Below are 8,610 nucleotides of genomic sequence, written 5' to 3'. Positions count from 1 at the left end.
CCTATCAGTTTAGCCAGTGTTGAGATCTCAAAGAGGGTCAAGGAGGACTGGGAACCATGATTAACACATACATGTGCAGAGTTCACTGGTGAAACTCCTCTAACAGGAACTGAAAAGTATTTTCATGGCAGTTTAAAATATAAATATTTGATCTTCATCTTTCACATAATTGATTACAACTCTCAGAGGAGCTACTGCACGTAGAGGATGAGACTTCGCCAGTGTTCTGCAAGAAGATAAAACCCCCAGAATTTTAATTCCATGGATAAATCATTAATGAGAGCATTGGTTGTAATCTCCTCGGCTTGTAAGGGCAGAGGAAAGCAGCTGACCCTGGAAAATCATTTACCAGAACCTGCCTCAGATTAGGAACAGGGACACACGCACAGTGAGAGAGAAAGACCAGCTTCCACGCTGCTGGTGCTCAAATGTCCAGCCTCGTGGTGCTGCTCTACAGCACACCCCATCCTTGACATTTCTGAGCCACATCATTCCAACAATGCAGCCGCACACACAATAAAATATCTGGTAACCAAATAAAGAAAGGAAGAATCTCTCCTGGATTAAGAGGAGACGCTCTGTGGGCCGTAACAGAGATGTCAAGGTGAATGTGAAATGAGAAAAAGGATCAATGCCCTTCATTATGAGGAGCAGGTTTCATGAGACAGGCCAGAACAGGTCAGAGATTCCAGTGGAAAGCTATGAATAGAGCGCCGTGGGAACCCTACTGTCTGCCTCCTGTCGGTTTACTCCGTATTGACACACGGGCAGAGCAGCTAAAGCTATGCTGAATGAGTGAACGAGTGACAGGGCTATTGTACTTGGAGGACAGAAGCAGGAGGATTAGTCTCCCCTTGGCACTGATGGTCCAGCGTGTGGAGGGAATCTGTCATCAGCAGTGACTGCAGGTGGTCCAGAGGTCTAAGGAGGGCGAGAGCGAGAAAACAAGACAAGTTTTCAGCTGGGAGCGGGGTGATATTTACCCCGGGTTACCCTGGAATCCGATTCTCTACACCTTCTCTCCTCACCTCTCATTCATTGTTGTGGAGCCACTTTCACTCATCCCAGTGGGCCCGAGCTCTGCAGTGAGCATAATAATGTTTTTCCCTGCAGGAAGAGGAAACAAGATTATGGTTTTTCAATTAAGAGAATGTGTGTTGGGGGGGGGGGGCACTCTGAAAACATGCAAGCTAGCAAGGCAGAAATGTGCCACACAAGGCCCTACGTTTCTAGGCTTTCCATTTTCAAATCCCTTGTAGCTCATTCAAAGGTGACCCGCAGATGACTGAACGCGTTTCTGGGCCAAGCCAGCTCTGCTAAATCATGAGTCTCGGTAAAGTTTGGATGAGTGTCTTATAAGGGTGTGATGAGACAGGTCTCATAAAGATGACAGAGAGCCCTGCATGTCACCAGCCCCTGCCAGGAAACCCCGGTGATTAACGAGGGGCTGGGACACCTCTGCTAATAAGACTCATCTCTTTAATTGGCTCAGTGATATGACCGTGCAAATGGCCCAGGGTGCTGCTGGGTGTGTGTGTGCAGTGTCCATGCCCGTGTTATGTCCATTTGTGTATGTCTGTGGGTGTGTGGTGGTGGTGGGGGGGGGTGCTGGGTGTGTCTGCATGTGTGTGTGTGGGCAGGTGGCTCATGCGTGTGCCTGTTATTAGCTTTCTCGCTTCCCTCCTGCACAGATACGAGCCAGAGATGAGGCGGCTGAGCCTCATTAGAAAGAGAGCACTTCTATTGCCGGCCAAGATTTAACACCTCACCCAATAATAATTTATTCAATCTATTCTTAAGTATTGCATGTGCTGGTAGATAGGGGTTAGGTTATGTAAGAGTGCGACAGTGCCTAGTTTGAATGTGATATGATGATAATTATAAATCCAAGGGAGACGACAGATGGCGAGGTACTTTAAAGGTTCAGCAGGTATAAGTATTACTACTCTGCCTCTGCCAGATCAGTCCCCAGGAGAGTGAGAGGGGGGAAAAAATTGGAGGTAGTCAAAGACAAGAAGAGAGAGTGCAGACACAGTAAAAGAGAGAGCTGGTCCCCGTTAGCACACTATTCATCAGTCTTGTGAGGTCAGGGTTCATGGAGCCCTGAGGGGTGGTGTGTGACCCGTCACCTCTCACCCCTGACCTCACAGCCGGCACCTGGAGCTGAGGTATTTCCTCATAACATTTACTTGTAACATTTTGTTTCTATTACCGATGTTGAAGTGAATAAGCTTTGAAATGGTTGTAAATTTGGCTGCTATCTGCAGTGTATCGCATACCAGCCAGCATGCTCTGCGACTGCGTTTGGAGAGCAGGGAGTGGTTGACCCGGGGGCGAATGGGAGTGGACGACATGGAGAGGAAGGAGGAAATGTGGAGTGGACAGGGAGGTACAGGAGAAAGAATAGGTGGAGGTGGTAAAGGAGAGGATGGGAGTGGGGGGGGGGGGGGGGTCAGGGTCACAGCTGCGATAAAGAGGTCAGAATGAAAGATGTTGCTTCAGTCCAGCCGTGAGGAAAATAAACATCCTCCTAAAAATACCTTCAGAGACCTGATCATCTGTCAACGCAGTCGCTTCAGCCAGGTGTGAGCAACTTTGCTCTCGCTCACAGACCCGGAATCTGCTGACCCTCTCTGCACAAAACTGGGTTAATAATGTAAAAAAAAAAAAAAATCTGCCGGGGGGGGGGGGAGGGACTTGATCCTAACTTCTCTGGAGTTCATAGGCCCTTTTGGCAAACAGTCACTTATCTTAACCCCTCCAATAAATATGACATGCCAGTCTTAACTTCATATCTTCCCCCGACTACTAAATCTTCAACTTTGACCTTTTACCCCAACCAGAGCTGTTGACCTTCTTTCTCTCCATATTTCTTAATTTCCTGTGAAGACTTTATCCTGAGCTGAGCAGGCCTTCTTGGAAATCAGTCGGAGTAAAGTTTTTGAGACTGGCTGATTGACAGATTGGAGTGTGAATGAGCCCAAAATGCTCAAGGCAAATAAGACAAGCAGAAACACACACACACACACACACACACCCCTGTGTCTCCCTCTGCTTATCTTTCATTTTATGTTTTTCTCTATGCCACCCCACCCCACCCCTTTGCTTCTTCCGGTCGCCCCTCCTTCCTTTATTTATGCCTGCAGAGCCACTTTGTTGTGCTTTTAGTGGCTGGGTTTGTAGATGGAGCAGATGCTGGGGCTGATATTCCCTGATCCTGCAGCGAGCCGAGATAAGAGCAGATTTATGCCAGAGTGAGGGAGCATGGGAGTAATTGCTGAGGCTTTGATGATGCGGCTGAGAGAGCACTCGTGTACCCTCGGCTGCTTACTAACAAGGACACCCTCAGATTTAGGAGTTTGTCTCCCTTGGTTAAAAGTGTGTTTTGTTTTTAAGGTGTATATCTTTGGTTGCCAAAGGTGTGTTTGTGCAACGGTGTGTGCTAGGCTGCAATCCTTCCCTTTTCTGTTCCAAGAGTGTATGCAGGCATGCGCACATTAGCTGTGTGTACATTGGCTGTGTGTTATTCTTGCGTCTTTGTTTTAAAGGCGTGTCACAATTACTGCGCTGTGTTTGTGTGCGTGTGCTTGTGTGTGTTGTGCGGGCGTTACATACCACAGGCCTCCTCCAGGATTTTTATGGCCTCTTTATTTATAGCTGCACAGAATCACGCTCAGCTATAAACATATGACATAATCAGGATGACAGATAACATTCTATCTGCAGATAAGGTTATCTCAATGTGATTTTCTATGACTCAAATATGAGCCTAATTTCCCAGAAACAGATGACGGCAACTGCTACATTTGAAATAAAAAGCACATTCAGGGGACATATCTCATCATGAGAACTGTGCTTGGATGCAGGACTACTGTGCCGACACTGAAAATATAAATATATGATCAAAGCTGCGGCAGCCTACGCCATCACACTGCACCTGCCAGGGGGAAAAAAGGCAACGCTGATGAGGTTGTAGGGGCTACTTTATTCTGTACTTTGATTAGAGGTGGATTCTAATGGCTCTTCAGCTGTGCTCTGAAGAGAGATGAATCATCTGTTCAGTGTCCCCGGGTGATGATGTCACTGAGGACATGTCAGTGACACCAGGCAGCAACAATGACACGTTGATCCCGGGGGGCTTTGGAGCCTGACCTGCCAGTTGACTGGTGCAAGTGGGCTCAGACAGGACAGATACCTTCGTGAGGCACACACAAACACACACACACACACATGCACATGATCACACAAATACCAAAGCCCACTAAACACACACACACACACACACAAATCTTATCTTTCTGCCTGCCCTGGCCATCACCCTGGGTCTTCCTGTTTTTCTCAGGGGCCCCAGATAGATTCTCTGCAGCAGCCATTGGAGTCCTGTGAGGCTATTAGCTGACACTCTGAGGAGTTTCTACTGTAGAGAGAGAGAGAGGGGTGATAAGTGGAGGATCATTAGAAGCCCTGATCCACGGCCAAATAGAATTAGATGACGCACACTGCAAGATCATAACACAGGCCAAAATCAGTAAGGACACTGGGATCAAATTAGATGCTAAATCCCTCTGTATCATTTAGCAACAATAATTTCTTCAACACGTCAGCTCTGTGGGCTACTTGTTTCATTTCCAATCCCGCCAAAGAGAGCCAGTGTTCAGTTCAGAGGGGGAGAGCAATGAGTCAGATCCTCTGCTCCAATTATATCTGCATCCTGCAGTCTGCTCTTTAAAGCAAACACACACACAGCCTCGCATAAGACAAAAAAGCACACACACACACCACACACAGGGAGACAGACACACTTTGAAATCCACACTGCACGCATAGCTGCCAAGAAATGCATGTAGCAGTCAGAAAATAACAGACTGGAAAACAGAATCACACAGGCCGTGCATACACACACACACACACACCACTTGAGCAGAAGCTTGTTGACCATCACACAGCCAAGGGACTGTGAAGAAGAGAGAGGCGGAGGAGTTGGGGTGGGGGGGGTGAGCTCACAGAGGTCGCTTTGAAGTTTCTATTCAGGTCTTTGTCCCATTCAGGCTGCTGGCAGTAGACATCTCTACTAGAGGCCTGGCCCCTCCCATCGTCACACCGTCCACACAAACACTCACACACACACACACACACACACACACACACACACACACTCAACAAGAAAAGAAGGCACGTCCGCAGGTCCTGTCCATCACGCGGGTCTTAATTAGAGTGGATTCGAATGCACCCCTTTGTACCCTTCTCACTCTCTCCTCTTTCTTTAACCCCCACCCTCACTCATTTCACTCTCTTTCACCAGCTCCCACCCTCTTCTTTTTCACCCATTCCTCCCTTCTCTCCCCTAACCCCTTTTTCACTTTTGTTGCCCTCCTTTTCTTGGCAGGGAGTGAGGCACCTCTCCAGACGTTTTCTTCTGTATGCCTTGAGCCCCCTTCTATTCCACCCACCCCACTCCAACACCCCACCCGCCACCCGAGTGTGGAAGCTGAGTGTGACCTAATGTTTGACAGACAAGTAGCCTTGGAGAAAAGACTCATCTATCAGAGGCTTGTAATTCTATTAGAATGGACAGAACACCCCCCCCAGGCCAGCATTTGGCATATTCTCCCCATCAATTTAGCTCTTCTCTAAACCCTCCGGGCCACGGGCCTACAAAATGCAGTTTACGCTAACAAATAATCACAGCGAGTTAATAACATGTGTGCATGTGTGTGTCTGTGTGCGTGCCTGTCCTAACTTTCTGTCCATTTTTTCCCCTCTAGAATTGTTGAGCGTCGACTTCTTTGATATTAAGCATCAAAGAACAATTTCTCTTTTCAAATTCTAATCTCATCTGAGAGGATAGAAAGGTATAATACAGGGGAACTCTGGTGAGGGAGGATGGGAGGATCACAACTGGCTACTAATCAGGATTGTTATCAAGATTCCACAATGTTTATATGTAGACAAAGATGGTTACACGAAACATCCATTGTCTCAGCTTGTTATCAGACCTAATTACTGATATGAGAGGAGTGGAAAGGAGAAGAGGGGAGAAGAAGAGATTTTGCTTATGTCTCCTACTGAGATGTTAAATTGAGGTCATGTTTAGCGCAGATTGTTATTTGTCTGTAATCAGCGCTTTCCTGTCAGTCGTGATGTCTGAGATGAGTAAAAGGAGCAAGGAGGCAGAGTGAAGCAGCAGAACGAGAAGAGGGAAAGAGAGAGAGAGAGGAGGAAGACGTCTGGACAGCAATCAAGTGTACCACAAACAGGAAATATAAGTCTGCGGATGCCCCAGCTGTTGTGTTTGGCCTCGCTGCTGTTACAGCTAAATCAAAGCAGCATGAATAGCTCATACAACAACTTTTCAAGCGTCTGCCTCTGAAAATAGCCCAGTTTACATTAACAGAGTTTTCCCACTGTTTCAGTCGGCTCAGTGTTTGGAGTGAATCCATGTTGTTTGCGTTTGTGCCCTTGTGTTTCCTTTAGTGAACACTTTACAGTGCGTGAGATGGACGGGAAACATGTGCTGCTAAGAGCTTGTGTATGTGTGTGTCCACCTTTGTGAGGATGTGTTGTCTCAGTGGTTAATGGCTGTTCGATATTGATTACAGCTGGAACGTCTGAGTCACATGTTCCTCGTCCTCTCCAGATAACGAGGGTTAACCACTTGACCCCGTGCATGCCTAAGGGGCTTTGCTCATACCTGGATACGCAGCCCCGGCCAAAGCCACAGCTCCCACAGCTCTGCCGAGGCCACAGCCCTCTGGTCTCCGGCCTGGCCTGTAGATCACGGCTGTGTCATGGAGCCACACCATAGGGAAAAGTGCCAGACTTCATTAAGGGCAGATTAAAAGCAAGAGGAGGCCACTTTAACTGTGATTTATTTTCACTGTGAGGTTGCTGGACTGACTACAGGCCCACAGCGGCTTCATCCCGGAATGATGATGTCATGGTTTCAGTGTTTGCTAAGTGTAAATATCAGATTGGGAAGGAGCTATGTCCTCAGCACCATGGTTCGCCTTGAGTTACAGAGAGAGAAAAACAAAACCAACAGCAAACTATTCTCCATCTTGGAGCTGGAATAAATGGTTAGACGATGAAGAGAATAATAATTTGCTACAAATTTGATGATAATCATTTCAGTCATTTATCAAGCCAAAATGCTAAATATTCTCTGGTTTCAGCCCCTCACATGAAAGGATTTCCTGCTTCTCATTAGAAACTGACTATTTTGCTAGTGGCATGTCGGTCCACCACTTTGGTTCAGAATGAAATAATTCAACTACTGAGTGGATAGCTATGAAGTTTTGTACAGACATTCATGATTCCCAGAGGATGAATCCAAAAGCAGCCAATATCCTTCTTCACTGCTGGAAGAATAGTTGAATAATTTCAGGAACCCCCTCCCTCTCACACCTTTCCGACACAGTAGGTGGAGGAGGACTGTGTCTGGCCATTCCTGTAAATTTCCTAAACCCAAAATATGACATTCACACCCTGTTCAAGCAGTGATTATTCATCTGGGCAGAGACAAGAAAGTAAGCTGGGTTTAAACTCTTTTGCTCTCTCTTTTATCATTGTTGACACAACTATTTCTGCCACTTTTCATGTCCAACACCATTAATGCCTCTCAGTAGAGACTCTGAAAATGTACACTGTTAATCCCCTTGTTTAGACAATATTGCATATGACAGGCTTTTTACTATACCTTTTAGCGCGACAGCTCAGAACAACTACAAACACTTTTGATTTCTGAAGCGGTCAGACAACACATTGAATGAGTGTAACCTGACCCTTATGACCATGTTAATCCCCTTACTTTTGCTCTTTTTCTACTTTTGCTGTGATGTTGACATTTGTGATTTCAAGTGAAATGTCTCATCAACTATTGGATGGATTGCCATAAAATTTGGTACAAACTTTCATATCCTCCGTAGGACGAACTGCAATAAGTTTAGTGATCACCTGACTTTTTCTCTAGTCCCTTCATCAGGTCAAAATACTTGCTAAACTAATGCCATTCCAATCTGATTCAGTTGTACTTTGTGTTTAGTACTAATCAGCAATAGTTAACATTCTAACAAACTATAAGATGCAAACATTAGCAGCAGCATGTTAGCTTTGTCATTGTGAAGATGTTAGCTTATTGATGTTAGAATTTAGCTCAAAGCACCACTGTGCCTACAGTACAAAGGGCATTCAAAAAGTTTGTGTAAAAAGGACAGTTGGAAAAAATGGTTTAAGTTATGATGTTTATTTTTGCGTTGCAACATGCATTTAAGGGTTAGAACATGTTATGACACGTTAGTACGAGAACGTACAGGTGCACTGAGATCAAAATCCCTGCACATTATTTTAAGCTATGTACTTTTTCCATGAACTTTTTGAAGTCTCCTCGTATGTATATACCCTCACTGAGCTACTAGCATGGCTGGAAATGAGCACCTTGACAATGTCACCTTGGATTCTGAGAAATGGTGCATTGTGGGACATATTTTAATCAATCAAAACAATTATCAGTGATGAAAATAATCTTCAGTTGCAGCCCTATACCATCCTGAAGCATATGAAGAGCGTCGATATGAGCTCCTGTGAGGTAAGAAAGTACATTCAGGCTATTTA

The sequence above is a fragment of the Lates calcarifer genome, linkage group LG8 (genome assembly GCF_001640805.2).
Source record: "Lates calcarifer isolate ASB-BC8 linkage group LG8, TLL_Latcal_v3, whole genome shotgun sequence".
Lineage (NCBI taxonomy): Eukaryota > Metazoa > Chordata > Actinopteri > Centropomidae > Lates > Lates calcarifer.
This window is presented reverse-complemented; position numbering follows the sequence as displayed.